Genomic DNA, 16,555 nt, shown 5'->3' with positions numbered 1-16,555 from the left:
CAGGGTCACCCAAGGCGGTAAGTTCAAAGGGAAGGAGCAAGACAAAGAATGACCCAAGACATTCTAATGCACCACTGTGACCACTTAAGGAACTTAGACGCCCTGCTGATTGGTCTTCCAGGAGATGCCAGGGTGCAGGGAGAGGTCAGAACTCTCTCATCACACCTTCTAAGTAACATAAAAAATACATTAATCATATCACTCACAAAATGTCAAATAGAACAAGTTGCCAGGATCTGCCCCCACAGGGCAGCCAAATATAGCTCTCTTGTGTGAACAAAAGCAGGCACCATATGCTTTTTCTGCCTTCCTCCTATGTACTTCTTTCTGATATATGTTAATAAGCACTTGATCTGATCATATTAGGGGCTTTGATAAAGATACCAGTGGCCACCCTCAAGGAAGTGGGGAGTCAAAGAGAAAGGCAAGAAACCTTTTTTTTTAATTCCTTTCCCCATTCTCCTTGTTAACTCTGAACCCAGCCCCTCCAGTTTTTTGACTCTGAGCAATGGTATTGGGGGGCTTTTTAGATGTGTTACTCCGCTAACTTCAAAATGTGGCAATCCAGCCTTGCTGCATTTGGCGGCATTTCTGCTCAACCTGGTGAGTGTGGACCTGGATGTTCCCAAAGTCTTTCTCAACACCAGAATACAAGAAGAACCCTACTGGATCAGGCTAGTAGCCCATCTAGCCCATAATCCTGTCCTCACAGTGGCCAACTCCAAACAACTGACATTCAAAGGCATACTGCCTCTGGCAGTGAAAGGAGAACATAGCCATTATGGCTAGTAGCCAATGAGAGCCTTAAAGGTAAAGGTAAAGGGACCCCTGACCATTAGGTCCAGTCATGGCCGACTCTGGGGTTGCGGTGCTCATCTCGCTTTATTGGCTGAGGGAGCCGGTGTACAGCTTCCGAGTCCTGTGGCCAGCATGACTAAGCCGCTTCTGGCGAACCAGAGCAGCGCACAGAAATGCCGTTTACCTTCCCGCCGGAGTGGTACCTATTTATCTACTTGCACTTCGACGTGCTTTCGAACTACTAGGTTGGCAGGAGCAGGGACCAAGCAATGGGAGCTCACCCCATCGCGGGGATTCGAACCACCGACCTTCTGATTGGCAAGTCTTAGGCTCTGTGGTTTAACCCACAGCGCCACCCACGTCCCTAATGAGAGCCTTCTTCCCCCTTAATTTGCCTAGTCTTCTTTTAAAGCCATCCTGATGTGAGTACTGGTTCAGTATCCCAATGAGTGATAATTGAGAAGAAGGATCTGGGCTCTACAAGAAGATGCCAGTAACATGATCCAATGGGTGGTGATGATGTGGTTCAACTTTAGGCATTTCTCTGCTCCTTCTTCATGTCCACAAGGGTAGGCAGTCTCCTTTGCCTATAGGAACTCTCTCCAGCTCTGCCCCTTCCTCCCCTGCTTTTTTACTCTGCAAAAGTCAGCAGGCTACCATGTTACTTTGAAAATACATTCTGTTAATGGCAGTGGGTTATTCAAGCTGCAAGCCTAGGCACACATAACAGGGATTCTCCTTGAGATTAATGGGATTTATGTCTGAGTACGCCTGCATCGGGTTCATTGTGCTATTGATTTTGAAGGAAAATATCACCAGTAGATGGCAATGTTTAATGCTGTTTCTGTTTCCTTCTCTCTCCAAGGGAACAATTTTTATGGTTCCTGAAGGAAATGAGATCTGTTAATAGGCCTGATCCAGAATCTGCACTTATGAGCAGATTCCCGTTGTCCTGTGAGTCATTAAAAACACAGCAAATTTAGTTTTGATTTTTAGGAACAATAGTATATATAGAAGCTGATTACATATGCCTTTGTGGTATTTACTTATTTTGACAGTACGTTTATATATAGCTATATGCATATTTATATAACCCCTATAAAATACAGGTTCAAAACACTTACTAGACATATAAGAACCAGTTCAGCTTTTCAGTGAATATTTAGCTCAGCTTTCTTAAAGGCCAGTTAGAGAACTATCACAAGCTTCATGACACTGGGGAAAAGTTCGGAATCAGAATCAAAAGAAAGCAACCAAAAATTCTTTTTGTTATTTGTTTTTAAGTGGAAATTCCTTTGGACACTTTAGATTAAAACACAATGTATCAAACATTAGATACAGATTTCTGATTATCATGTTAAAGTCAAGGAAAATTGGTATAGCTGGTGCCTAATTTTTCATGGATTAGCAATGGTTGGTATTACAAGGTGCATTTCCTAAGTGGATCTTGCTGATATTTGGATTCCCAAATCCAATATCATAAAAAAAGATAAGGCATTAGTTACCCTAGATGGCGCTATTTTTTCATAAAACACCCTGGGGAATATTACGGTACGTTGATACAAGTTTGCAGCAATTAAACCAAAGCCTATCATTTTTGGAGTGTGTGATAAAAATGTAAGTTCAAGTTAAATGTGACAAAGAAGCTGGTGCGCACATGGGGGGAGGGGGAGAGATATTTGCATACATTCTTGCCCCCCTTTCCCCTTTCCTCTACACACTTAAATTTGTTATGCTAGTGCTTTAGCAAAAACCAGCTTCAGCTTGTCTGTTCATTTCATCTGAACTCTGCAAAACTTTCTAAAACACCACCTGCCCTGTCTAGGAAGTGTTTTGCAAACACTACAGAACCTTTTGCTATGTTTTTCTGTTCAACAGACTATGCGAGGTGGTGCGTTTGCAATGGACAACTGGTTTTCCTAACAGCTCAGTGAAATCAGAATCCTGAATAGTTATGAAGATCTTTCAGTGTTTCTGTTTCCTTGGCTCCTGTTTGAAAATGTTCTCAGGAGGACCTCTATAGGGGATTTTGTTTCATGGTTTCATGGGTCCAGTGGTGTAGCGTGGGGGGTGCAGGGGGGCCCGGCTGCACCGGGCGCAACATCTGGGGGTTAGGGTTAGGGGGCACAAATCCACGGGTTAGGGGGTGCAAATTACTTGCCTTGCCCCGGGTGCTGACAACCCACGCTACGCCACTACATGGGTCTACAGAGCAGAGAGATGCCATTTTTTAAAGCCAGGGTGACTGAGTGGGGAAAAAAACAACAGGGATTATTATTTTTCAAAAAGAGACATCTTGGAATGGTGGGGGATCTTACTGGGTGTGACTTGTTAATAGTGGTGGCTGTTGCATGTTGGGATTGGTAGGGCAGAAGACAGGAAGGCCAAAAGCAGGTGAAGCAGATCCAATGGCCGGTTTGCAAAAAGGCACATAGGTAGGGGCTGGCTGATGGCAGATTGAGGTTGGTGGGGCAGTGCCCTATTGACCACAGTGGACCAGGCTCTGCTGCCTGATGAGCAAGATTCAGAAAATCCCACTCATTTAAATTCACACTTTTGCACACATTTTAAAGTTCAGTTCTTTCACATTTAGGTCAACCTAATTAAAGGTCTTTCGGTATGACAATTCTCAACAGGCATCTGTTTTTTTTTAGTGTGATTCAATCTCATACTTGCAAATGAAAGAAGAGCTTGAAAGAAGAATGGGAGAAGAAATGATAGATGAGTAAAAAATACTTTGTGATAAATGGGAATGGGAAGGTGGGGGGATAGAAAAGAGCCTCACTTAGAGCCTCCAAATCAGCAAATTCTTCCTGAAATGGAGAAACCGAGTCATAGTGTTTCCAGTAGCTGCACTTAGCTTGAGGAAAGCTGAACTATAGAATTCATTTCCAGTAGGAAACTGCTGTGGCAAAGAGTCTAGCAATTTCCCAAAATGGATTAGATACCAATAGAAAATGGTGCCAGCTGATTGTGCTAAACTGTCTGCATGTGCTTATATCCTGCTCACCCTCTCACTGGAATGATAAAAAAACTAAAACATCTTAACAACAATTCTAGTGGCAACAATAGTGATGCCCACTAAGAAAAATCTCAGAAGGCTTGTTGAAAGAAGAAAGTCTTCCGTAGAGGCTGAAAGGACAAGCAAGATGGTTCATGTGTAATAGTCAAGAGGGTTATATGACTGGTTCTGTCCCCGCACCTCCATTTTGGCAGCCCTGTTTAGGGAAGTTTTTAATGTTTGATGTTTTATTGTGTTTTTAATATTCCCAGAGTGGCTGGGGAATGAATAATAATAATAATAATAATAATAATTGCAAAATTAAAGGTGATTTGGTACTCTTGCATCACACCTCTGAATACCTGTTGCTGAGAATCACAGGGGGGCAAAGTGTTCTTGAGCTCATGTCCATCTTTCAGACTTCCCAGAGGCATCTGGTTGGCCACTGTAAGACCAGGATGCTTGACTAAATGGGCCATTAGTCTGACTCAGCTCCACAAACTTTATGCATATAAATTGGGATTAATGCTCAAGAAGTAGGTCATCTGGAAGCGACCATAGCTAGCAAGGCTGCTCGTTCTTAGTGTCACAAAACTGGTTCAGAATCCATCGAGCCCTTATTTCCAAGGATGGATTTATGACATGTAAAAGGAGTGTAGTTTATTAGTTGCATTTCTCCTCATAGAAGTACTCCATGTGACATACAAGAACCCAATGAACTGATGAAATCTGAGCCATTGTTTCTCCTATCAACTAGAACTGAAGAAAGATATACATAAGCTCCAGTCAATTAAAAAAAAACAACCCACCCATAGCACTCTAAAGAATGAGCTGTGGGAAACACTTGATTGCCTAATTGCTTGTAGGATCTGGAGAAATGTGTCTCAGGGATATTGCATTAGGTAAAACATGCCCTAAACCAGAGAAGGAGATTTAAAAATACAGCAAAGACATGGTCTTATGAAATGCCACGTATATGATATATAGCAGGCATAGGCAAACTCGGCCCTCCAGATGTTTTGTGACTGCAACTCCCATCATCCCTAGCTAACAGGACCAGTGGTCAGGGATGATGGGAACTGTAGTCCCAAAACATCTGGAGGGCCACGTTTGCCTATACCTGATATATAGCATAACCCAGAAAGGAGTTTTGTGACCTGCCTTTGGCAGATCAGCAAAGTTATTTCCAGTATAAATTGATTTTGACCCAGTAGTCAATGATTAAAAACATACACCAGTACAACAACATGGGGGCTCCTGTGGGGCTGTCTACCTTGCCTTGGTCTGAGAATGGACTATGGGGAGCAGGGGGCTTCGAATGGGGCATTTTGGTCATGGTGGCCAGGAAAGTGCCTGCACCTGTGTCATGGTGGCTAGAAGTTCTGTTTCAACTTAGATTTTAAAATTAAGGTAATTTTAAAGTGAAGTTTAACCAGAAGTTCGAGCTACTGCAGTGTCCTGCAGAGTCCCGAGCAGCTCCCTCAGAATGCCTCGCTTTGAGGAATGGTCCCCTAGCCTAGGCCTTTTCTCAGAGTGAGGCAGGGAGAAGGAGAGAGGGTACCACTAGCGTGGGTGTGGAGAAATAGGAAAAGAAAAAAATGGGAGTGGCAGCAGGCAAGGAGAGGAGGAGCAGAGAGGCAGCACCAAGCAGGAGAGAGGAGGAGCACAGTCTTCTGCATCCCTCCCTGCTTATTGCTAAAATTTCAGAGGACTGTCTTTCACCTCCTTACCCTTTTCAAAGCCTGAGCATTACACCAAGAGTGTGCTCTGACAACGTTTGCTCTCTGCTTTGTGTTTTCTTTCCTTCACTGACTGATGTACTGATGGCCTGAACACATAGTAATCCAACATCTAGTTTATATATCTCCAAAAAAACCCCACACACAAAAATATTATGTATGCAAAACACAATATGGTTTTCCATGGCCAGTATTACATTATTTCATTCAACTCAAGAAGTTTGGAGCTGTTCTGAAGCTGACAAAAAGGGTAAGATGCACAACTGACTCACATTTCCTGCTCTCTGCCACTTATCATTGCATCTTAAGTTAGAACATGTTTGGACTCTTCCTTACAGGTCTGCTGCATTGCTGTTTTCTCCTATGGCTGGGAACCAAACGAAAATTGGATTCCCAGAAACAGCAGTAAGAATTGATGTAAACAGCCGAGAGTGTGAAAAGACGGAAGCCATAATGTGATCAGAAGAGCAGATGGCAAAGCTTCAAGTTGCAGAATGAACCCAGCGAAATGACGTTCCTTGAATTGGAAATCAGTCTGTGAGGTCTGCTACATCCACCATCTTCAGACAAAACAGAAAACCTGCTTCTGTATCTTTGGCCCATCAAATATTTGTACTTTTCCCTTCCAATGTAGAAGATCCACATGGGGCAAAAGAACATAGATCTTAAGGCACCTCATCCTTGACTGGATGGCTTCTGATTTCCCAGGGAGATGGGAAATAACCCTGGAAATAACCCTAAGTGCCAAATAGTGACACCTGAATGGCTGCATTCAGCCCCTGGGTCTGATATTCCTCATGGCAGTGTATGTACATGCTGCCCTTGCATAAGGTAAGGTCCCAAATTCAGTCCCTGCTAGAAAATGGTCGTGGGAAGCAGGACTGGCAAAGATATCTATTAAGACCTAGGAGAGCACTTGCCAATTGGACTAGACACTAGTATACCTGAAGGAGCGCCCCCACCCCTTGTTCAGGCGGGACACTGAGGTCCAGCACCAAGGGTCTTCTGGCAGTTCCCTCATTGCGAGAAGTGAGGTTACAGGGAACCAGGCAGAGGGCCTTCTCAGTAGTGGCACCTGCCCTGTGGAACACCCTCCCATCAGATGTCAAGGAAATAAAACTCTCTGACTTTTAGAAGACATCTGAAGGCAGCCCTGTTTAGGAAAGTTTTTAATGTTTGATGTTTTATCGCATTATTATTATTATTATTATTATTCTGTTAGGAGCTGCCCAGAGTGGCTGGGGAAACCCAGCCAGATGGGCGCGGTAAAATAATAATAATTATGATGATGATGATGATGATGGAATGGATGGACTCATTGTAAGGCAGGTTCACATGTCCACATGGGCAAATTATGTTGAGATCTGCCCTGAGTTCTGTAGATGAAGGGCGATATACAAATTAAATAAGTAAGTAAGTGCCTTCGAACAGAGTGGTAATGGTCATGCCAGTGCCAGTGTACCTGATACTGGCACTGCTGCAGCTTACCTGGATTGTGTTGTTTTCTCTAGAATAAAATTGGTTAAATTGTTAAATGTAAGTTATGGGTTTGAATGCACACCCTGAAGGAAGGTATTCATGGTGAGACTATGATAATACACTTAAAAAAGCAGTTTGAAAAGAAAAAAAAATAAGAAAGAAAGAAAGGAAGGAAGGAAGGAAGGAAGGAAGGAAGGAAGGAAGGAAGGAAGGAAGGAAGGAAGAAAGATTACAAGGCAATCTAAACCCCTTTCTCACTCCAGCTGTATTCAATCATGGTTTACTGGTGAGTGTACCTGAATGATATACATTTTGCCAACTCATTCCTGTTCTTTTCACACATAACATTATTTGCTTATGAATCAAAGGGTGGAGGACAAGAACCTAGAGGTCAAGCCAGGACTTTTGCCAGCTCATTCCTGTTCTTTTCACACATAACATTATTTACTCATGAATCAAAGGGTGCAGGACAAGAACCCAGAGGTCAAGCCAGGACTTTTCCAGATGAGGAATGACCTTCACAATCAGGGAACCTGGACAGGAATGTGCCATCCTCACCTCCGACTTCTCCTATATTCCTAAATCATGGCCTCCAGCGATCATAACCCTACCAAATCCTTTGCTTGTTATCCTCAGCACTGCTTGTAAACATAGCAGGATGGTAAAAATTTAGCTCACAAAATACTGTAAAAGCCAGACTGCGAACAGCATTACACAAGTTGCCACAGTCCAAGAATTCAAAACATAATAAACAAAGGGGAAATATGCACATATGGGGTGTCAACTCACAAGCCCTTATCATGTGCTTTGGCTGCCTGAGCTAGCTCTTTCAAAAGTTATCATCGCAGCAAATCAGGGCACTAAATGCTGCTTCATGTGATCAAGCACACAAACCAGATACTGTCAATACAGAGGAAGAGGGAAGTGAGTAACATAGGAGATTTTGTCACACTGGTGAGCTGCTGCACTGGCAGGAGCTCTCATTATTTCAGTATTGCAACAGTATTTTCTGCTGATCTATATTCAGATGCCATTGAAAAAAAGTTTTTTTAAAAAGAGGAGGAAAAAGTGGAGGAGGGAATCTAATATAGGATTTCAACTGCAGAAACTTTGGCTCATATATCTGCTCAGCCATGAAATAAATCTGATAATTTGAAATACTTTGTCACTTGAAATAAGCCATGAAACTCACTGTCACTTCAGAAGAAAGCTAAGCTCTGGCTTAAATTATTTTAAAGGGTTACTATGCAGATGCACTGCTGGAACCTCTTTGAAGTCACGGTAGGATGAAAATCCGATAAAATCATCATTCTTTCTAATAGCAAAACTGGTGGCCCCATGGCAATCTGTTTGGAAGTCAAAACAAAGCAGAGGTTTCTTCATATCCAACGGATCCTGATGTATACAGAGTTTGATGTATTTCTGCATTAAGTCCCCACAAAGCAAGACTCCTCATGCATGTGTGTCACAGCCTCCCTTTTCTTCAAGGCTGTTCACATTCCCTGAGTTCTGAGTTATCACACAAAGGAGGGTGAATATCATCCTGCACCCCACTCAAGGGCTGGGCCAGTCCAGAACACCTCATGACAAGCAAAAACTCATTTCCCTCCCAATTCTCCTGCACACAGCCTCTCAGCTGATGTTCTTTCAGGGTCTGGGAAGCTGGGAAGCAGGAATCACAAAGAAACAGGCCTGGCCTGGCCTAGGACTTCTTTCTACCTGAGGTGAAGGGCAAGGCAGCATTTCTGCCTTCCCACATGCAGAGAAGCCAACTGAACTGAGAGTTGAATCTTACTACAATACAGGGAGTAAGATAATATCTTCCATCAAATCTGAGGGCAGCAGGTTTGTTATGGACAAGTTACATGACTCGGAGCAGCGGGCAGTATCCAGAGCTGGAGGACAAGGCAATTCCAGCCACCTAGTTCTTCTGCAAGACAGCTGGCTTGGTGATGACAATGTTTGTGGTGGCTCTAAATAGAAGGCAGGGGTAGAATATGTTTGGATGTGTGGAACTACAAACCCCATCATCTATCAGGAACCGGACCCTAGACTGCATCCTGATATGGCAAATGGGGATGCAGGCTGGGACTTGGGCTGTGCCATGGGGTGGAGCCGATGAAACAGGTAGGATTCCCTCGGATCCATCCCTTGTCCATTTAAGCAGCCTGAACCTGGGGCCCTGACTGCTCGTTCCCTTGCCAGTTTTCCCTGCCCACCCACCCTTGGTTTAAGCTGATAGTCAGTGACTTTGCTGTGGCTACAGTGGTCACCGTTCTTTATTGAGGCTGGGTAGGAATTTGCCCACTGGGCTGATTGGCACCAACCTGGTGGTTTTGCCTACCTCATAGCAGTCATCACAACAGGTTGGGCATTGGGGCAATCCTTTGTTTTGGATGGAGGGGAGGTTGTAGTCTCTGCCTGCCCCTCCAAACACTGGGGTATCCCGTTAAAGGGATCCGGGGGGAGTGGCCATGTCTGCGTGCCCAGGTGGGGCCAGGGCCAAAGGCAGTCTCCCAGACAGCGGTCCCTGCAGGGGTCACCCTATTGGATGTAAGTCTTAGGAACCCCTGTCTGGATTGACCACGCATCACTTCCAGCCGGTGGGTGGGCAGACTGGAAGTAGTTAGATTGCCCCATGCCCAAGCCAACCCTCTTTCATCTGTATTCAATAAGGTTGTGGCCTGTTTTGACCCCAAACCAGTCTTGTTGGTCTCTTATTTATATGGGTTGGGGTATGGCGAGCCTGATGCCTGGTCCTGCAAGTGTGCTGCTAAATGACCACTACATCTGTACTCTACAAACTTTTCACAACTCAAGCAGATCCTGCAGAATAAAAAGGATTTGGGAGGAATCAAGAACTGCCTATAACTACAGATAAGCAATGCTTCCCAACAAGGGCTTAATGATAATATAAAAAATAGATTTTCCATGGATAGGGTAAATCCGGATTAAATGGGGAAACTTGGGGAGTGGCACTTAGATGCCAACCAAAAGCTTGCATGCATGAGGAGCAATAGTCAACATGCATCTGGAATCTCCCAGACTTCAGCGCACCTTTTCCAGTCTGTGAACTAAGTTCTACATGATGGCGGTAATATAAGTCACAGTTTTCAGAACTTGCAAGACAATTATGCTTGGGCAGGGTTCTTTTTACTTAGCAACTGGTAAGAGCTGGAAAACCTGTCTTGGCTTGTGGCAGCAAGCTTGCTTGCTTTAAATAGAATTATAAGATTTAGATAAGGAAATTCTTGGGCCTTCACATTGGAAATGGGAGTTGACAGAATAAACAGTAGCTATAATTGGTACATAACTGGCTGTTATTTATGGAAACAACAATAATTTGATGTGATGAATAATCTTATGTGTTTGGAATTCTTTTGCAGTAAGAGAAAGCATTTAAAAAGACAATTTGATTAAACTGTGTGTGCGTGTGTCTAAACTTTGTGTGTGATTGTGTCCATCTACTAGGGATTCATTTTTGCTTAGCTTTAGGACTGTACCTGTATAAGTGCAAAGCTGAGGTATGGTTAACTGTAGATGGGGATCAGTGGGTTCTAAGCAGTGTAATCACAGAAGATGGCATCTGCTCACTGGTAGGAATGATCCTGGCTCAATGGTTTATCTGGTTACCCTGCTTCTGCCTTTTCCCCTTTGCTCCAGCTTCCTCCTCCTCTAGCAATAAAAGCTGGAACAAAAATTATTACTAGCGCCCATGCACGCAAACTCTACATTGGCTGATCAATGAGTATACAAGTTGGGTCCAGCAACCAAATGTTACAATGGGTCTCCAGTCCCTAGCAGCAATGTTCCAGGAACAGTCATTTTAGATCTGGTCCTAACCAATGTTGATGACCTGGTTAGTGGGGTAGAAGTGGAAGGATCATTAGGCGTGAGTGATCATGCTCTTCTGAAGTTTACTATACAGCGGAAAGGAGCAGCCAAGCATACTAGGACTCAATTTCTTGACTTTAAGAAAGCCGACTTCATAAAACTTAGGGAAGTGCTGGGTGAGATCCCATGGACAGTAATACTAAAAGGAAAGGGAGTTCATGATGGCTGGGAGTTTGTTAAGAGGGAGATAGTAAAAGCACAACTTCAGGCAATACCAATGAGACGGAAACATGGAAGGTGCCTAAAGAAGCCAGGGTGGCTATCTAAAGAACTTTTAACTGAGTTAGGATTAAAAAAGGATGTGTACAAAAAATGGAAAAGGGGGGAAACCACCAAAGAGGAATTCAAACAAATAGCCAGCACGTGTAGACACAAAGTCAGAAAAGCTAAAGCACAGAATGAACTCAGGCTTGCTAGAGAGGTTAAAAGCAACAAAAAAGGCTTTTATGGGTATGTTCGTAGCAAAAGGAAGAACAAAGAAACAGTGGGGTCACTCAGAGGAGAAGATGGTGAAATGCAAACAGGGGACACAGAAAGGGCTGAACTCCTCAATGCCTTCTTTGCCTCAGTCTTCTCCGATAAAGAAAACAATGCCCGACCTGAAGAATTTGGAGCAAATGATTCAGCAGAGGAAACACAGCCCAGAATAACTAAGGAGATAGTACAAGAATACTTGGCTAGTTTAGATGTATTCAAGTCTCATCGACTGCTTCTTCCACGGAGCGAAGCCACATAGCTGTTGCTGGAGAGCGCTGACTTTTTCCTGTGGACAATTTGACTCTAAAGTAACTACCCGTGAGTAGAGCTGAAGAAGGGGAATTGGATTTTTAAAAGTTTAAATTGGCATCGAAACGGGGAGGCTCAAAACAGGAAGTCCGCCTTCCCCTTTTGTAAATAGACTGAAGCAATGAGGCTGCAAGCTGAAGTCTTGGAAAGCCTACTGTAAAGGACTAAATTTCCATCGGTAAAAAACATAAAACCCCCCTTGGAGGCAGGAGAGGGGGGGGAGTTTTGGACTGAGTATGCCTGCAGGAGAGAGTGAAGAGAGTCAAAATACCACTGCTCCGACCCTGGAAACGGGCTGCTAGCAGGACTGACATTGGAAGGTTCATTGACAGCGATTAGAACGTTCATTGACAGCTAGCTAAATAAGAGAAATACATTGTTTCTACTGCCTCCGTCTGCTCTTAAAAAGGAGTAAAAGTAACTTAAAATCGAAACTAACTTTATTGGTTGAACTGTGCTTAAAAGGGGACATTACAGATTATTATAATAGAAACTGTTTCCCCCTAGAGGAAGCTTTTGAAACTGTTACAAGTGTTGGGCTAGGGGAATTTCCAGCTGCAAGATAAAAAACTGTGTGACTCTGGGACTGACCTTGAATCTTTTAAGTATTATGGTAAATGGAAAGGGAAAAACAGACCAGTTAATTTCTGAAAAAACACTAAGGTCTAGGAAGACTTGGCAGCAACCTAGGAGAGCCTCAACATCAGGCCCCCCTGTTTCTTCTGCTGCTGCACCAGTACACTTAAAATCAAAAGGAATGTCAACAGAAGAGGCCTTAGCGGTTGCACTAAGTAAGATAAATGATTGGAACAGCTTAACAAGAAAGTGGATGTGGCAACCACTAAAATTGATTTAAATACAGAAAGTATAAATAATCTGGGACAAAAGGTGAATACCAACACAGAAACCATTCAGAAATTGATACAGGAATCTACTTTGAAACGGCAGACTGCGGAGGAAGCCAGGGAAAAAGCTGTTGCTGTGGAATGTAAAGTAACACAACTGGAGAGAGAGAGAGAGAGAGAGAGAGAGAGAGAGAGAGAGAGAGAGTCCCAGCCCTACAGAGGCAACTTGATGACCATAAGTTGATGCCTGCTATGATTGAATTCAAAGAAAAACAGATGAATCTGAGGAACAGAGCTTTACCTGAATTGGAGAAGGAAAGTTTGATAGACTTTCTGACGCAGGAACTTGCTAACTTTTGGGACTTGGACTTGGGTCGAGAAGAGCTTAGAATTGTGAGGGCCTTCAGACTTGGAAGAGGAGGGGAAAAAAGAGAAGAATAGAATAAGAGATTGCTTGATCACCCTTCGAACCAAAGAAGAGAGAGCCAGAATATTGGGTTGGCACTACCAGAAGAACTTAGAAGTACAACAGTCAAGAGTGGAAATTTTTAAAGACGTCCCGAAATACCTCTTGGATCTTAGGCCCAACTACGGAGATTTGGTTGCCCTGCTGAGAAGGAATAAAATCATTTGTTGTCACCAATGGAAGCGAAGGCGCAGAAAAAGCTCAATATGGAGGCCAAATGGCCGAAATATTGGGAAATTCTGGAACAAGATGGATATATGGAACTGGCGGAAATGACTGGCAGAATCCGAGACCAGGAAGAAGACTGGAAAAAGTTTAAAGACTATTTACAGAAATATTGTAAAATCAATGAATGTTAGAAAAATGTTGGAATGAAGTTATATGGCTTTAGTAGAAATGTTCTAAGGAACTAAGTACAAATAGATTATTTGTGTATTAAAGGGAAAAATAAGGTTAGAATATGTTAAGATAATTACAGGACAGAAATCAGAGGAAGATGGAAAGGAATTGCTGAAACAATTAACTGAAGTGGAATACAAAAAGGGAGGTGTGAGGAGGTCATTGAAACAAGTGAATGAAAGATAAGATATGGAAATTGTTTGCTGTGTTTTAAACTGTTGTTGTTTTGTTTTGTTGGTTTAATGTCCTAGTGTTAGTGTTATGTAGTGTTTTTGTTTTTGTATTGTATTGTTTTGTTTAACTTTTTTTTCTTTTGTAGTGTTTAAATTGTTGGGAAATTAATAAATATCATTAAAAAAAATAGATGTATTCAAGTCTCCAGGGCCAGATGAACTGCATCCAAGAGTATTAAAAGAACTGGCAGATGTGATCTCAGAACCACTGGCAGTCATCTTTGAGAATTCCTGCAGAACAGGCGAAGTCCCGGCAGACTGGAGGAGGGCAAATGTTGTCCCTATTTTCAAAAAGGGGAAAAGAGAGGACCCAAATAATTACCGCCCAGTCAGTCTGACATCAATACCAGGGAAGATGCTGGAGCAGATCATTAAGCAAACAGTCTGTGAGCACCTAGAAAGGAATGCTGTGATCACCAATAGTCAGCATGGATTTCTGAAAAATAAGTCATGTCAGACTAACCTGATCTCGTTTTTTGACAGAATTACAAGCCTGGTAGATGAAGGGAACGCAGTGGATGTAGCCTACCTTGATTTCAGCAAGGCATTTGACAGTGGTGCCTCGCAAGACGAAATTAATCCGTTCCGTGAGTCTCTTCGTCTTGCAGTTTTTTCGTCTTGCGAAGCACGGCTATTAGTGGCTTAGCGGCTATTAGCGACTTAGCGGCTTAGCGGCTATTAACGACTTAGCGGCTTAGTGGCTTTAAGAAAAAGGAAACAAACTCGCAAGAACTTGCAAGACGTTTCGTCTTGCAAAGCAAGCCCATAGGGAAAATCGTCTAGCGAAGCGACGCAAAAACCGAAAAACCCTTTCGTCTTGCGCGTTTTTCGTTTTGCGAGGCATTCGTCTTGCGGGGCACCACTGTATTCTTGTAAAGAAGCTGGTAAAATGCGGTCTTGACTATGCTACCCAAAGGGTGCTCATCAATGGTTCCTCTTCATCCTGGAGAAGAGTGACTAGTGGGGTGCCACAGGGTTCTGTCTTGGGCCCGATCTTATTCAACATCTTTATCAATGACTTGGATGATGGACTCAAGGGCATCCTGATCAAATTTGCAGATGACACCAAACTGGGAGGGGTGGCTAACACCCCAGAGGACAGGATCACACTTCAAAACGACCTTGACAGATTAGAGAACTGGGCCAAAACAAACAAGATGAATTTTAACAGGGAGAAATGTATAGTATTGCACTTGGGCAAAAAAAATGAGAGGCACAAATACAAGATGGGTGACACCTGGCTTGAGAGCACTACATGTGAAAAGGATCTAGGAGTCTTGGTTGACCACAAACTTGACATGAGCCAACAGTGTGACGCGGCAGCTTAAAAAGCCAATGCAATTCTGGGCTGCATCAATAGGAGTATAGCATCTAGATCAAGGGAAGTAATAGTGCCACTGTATTCTGCTCTGGTCAGACCTCACCCGGAGTACTGTGTCCAGTTCTGGGCACCACAGTTCAAAAAGGACACTGACAAACTGGAACGTGTCCAGAGGAGGGCAACCAAAATGGTCAAAGGCCTGGAAACGATGCCTTATGAGGAACGGCTAAGGGAGCTGGGCATGTTTAGCCTGGAGAAGAGGAGGTTAAGGGGTGATATGATAGCCATGTTCAAATATATAAAAGGATGTCACATAGAGGAGGGAGAAAGGTTGTTTTCTGCTGCTCCAGAGAAGCGGACACGGAGCAATGGATCCAAACTACAAGAAAGAAGATTCCACCTAAACATTAGGAAGAACTTCCTGACAGTAAGAGCTGTTTGACAGTGGAATTTGCTGCCAAGGAGTGTGGTGGAGTCTCCTTCTTTGGAGGTCTTTAAGCAGAGGCTTGACAACCATATGTCAGGAGTGCTCTGATGGTGTTTCCTGCTTGGCAGGGGGTTGGACTCGATGGCCCTTGTGGTCTCTTCCAACTCTATGATTCTATGATTCTATGATTCCTGTTCAGCACTTCAAACAATCCATGGAAAATCCATTTTTTAATATTATCATTGAGTCTTTGTTGGGAAGCTCTGCTTATCTGCCTAAGGCAAAGGAGCATGATAATGGAAAGTCAAGTGAAAAACATAAATCTGTTGAAGAATGAATGCATTCAGCAATCACTTTGTCCAAGTGATGTTGTTGTAAGAGTTAAGACAGAAAATGGTGTATAAGCAGTTCTTGATTCCCCCCAAATCCTTTTTATACTGCAGGATCTGCTTGAGTTGTGAAAAGTTTGTAGAGTACAGATGTAGTGGTCATTTAGCAGCACACTTGCAGGACCAGGCATCAGGCTCGCCATACCCCAACCCATATAAATAAGAGACCAACAATAAGAGGTGCGGGCTGCTTAAATGGACAAGGGGTGGATCTGAGGGAAGCCTACCTGCTCCACCCCATGGCACAGCCCAAGTCCCAGCCTGCATCCCCATTTGCCATATCAGGATGCAGGGTAGGATCTGGTTCCTGATAGGCGATGGGGGCTTCTGCCCCCACCGCCTACCAGGAAAGGCACGGCAGTTCCACACATGCAAACATATTCCACCCCTGCCTTCTATTTAGAGCCACCACAAACATCGTCATCACCAAGCCAGCTGTCTTGCAGAAAAACTAGTGGCTGGAATTGCCTTGTCCTCCAGCTCTGGATATTGCCCACTGCTCTTGTAACTTTAAGAACTGGTGCCTGAGCTTGTTGTCCTCTCATCCCTCAAATCCCCTTTCCCCTCATGTGTTATATCTTTTTCAGACTGTCGGTCTGAGGCAGTGGGGGAGCATAGATTGCTGGTGCTTGGGGTGGGCACACCAGCACCAGGGAGACAGGGCACAGAGGGTGGATGGAGCCCACCGTGCCAGCCCAGCCCTTATTGCCACTAGCACCAGGGGGACGAGCCCCGAGGCACACAAAATGCAGCGCATGTCATTGTCTCCAGTTGTCAT

Source organism: Podarcis filfolensis (genome assembly GCF_964270895.1).
Source record: "Podarcis filfolensis genome assembly, chromosome: 3".
In the NCBI taxonomy this organism is placed as follows: domain Eukaryota; kingdom Metazoa; phylum Chordata; class Lepidosauria; order Squamata; family Lacertidae; genus Podarcis; species Podarcis filfolensis.
Note: the sequence above shows the minus strand (reverse complement) of the source record.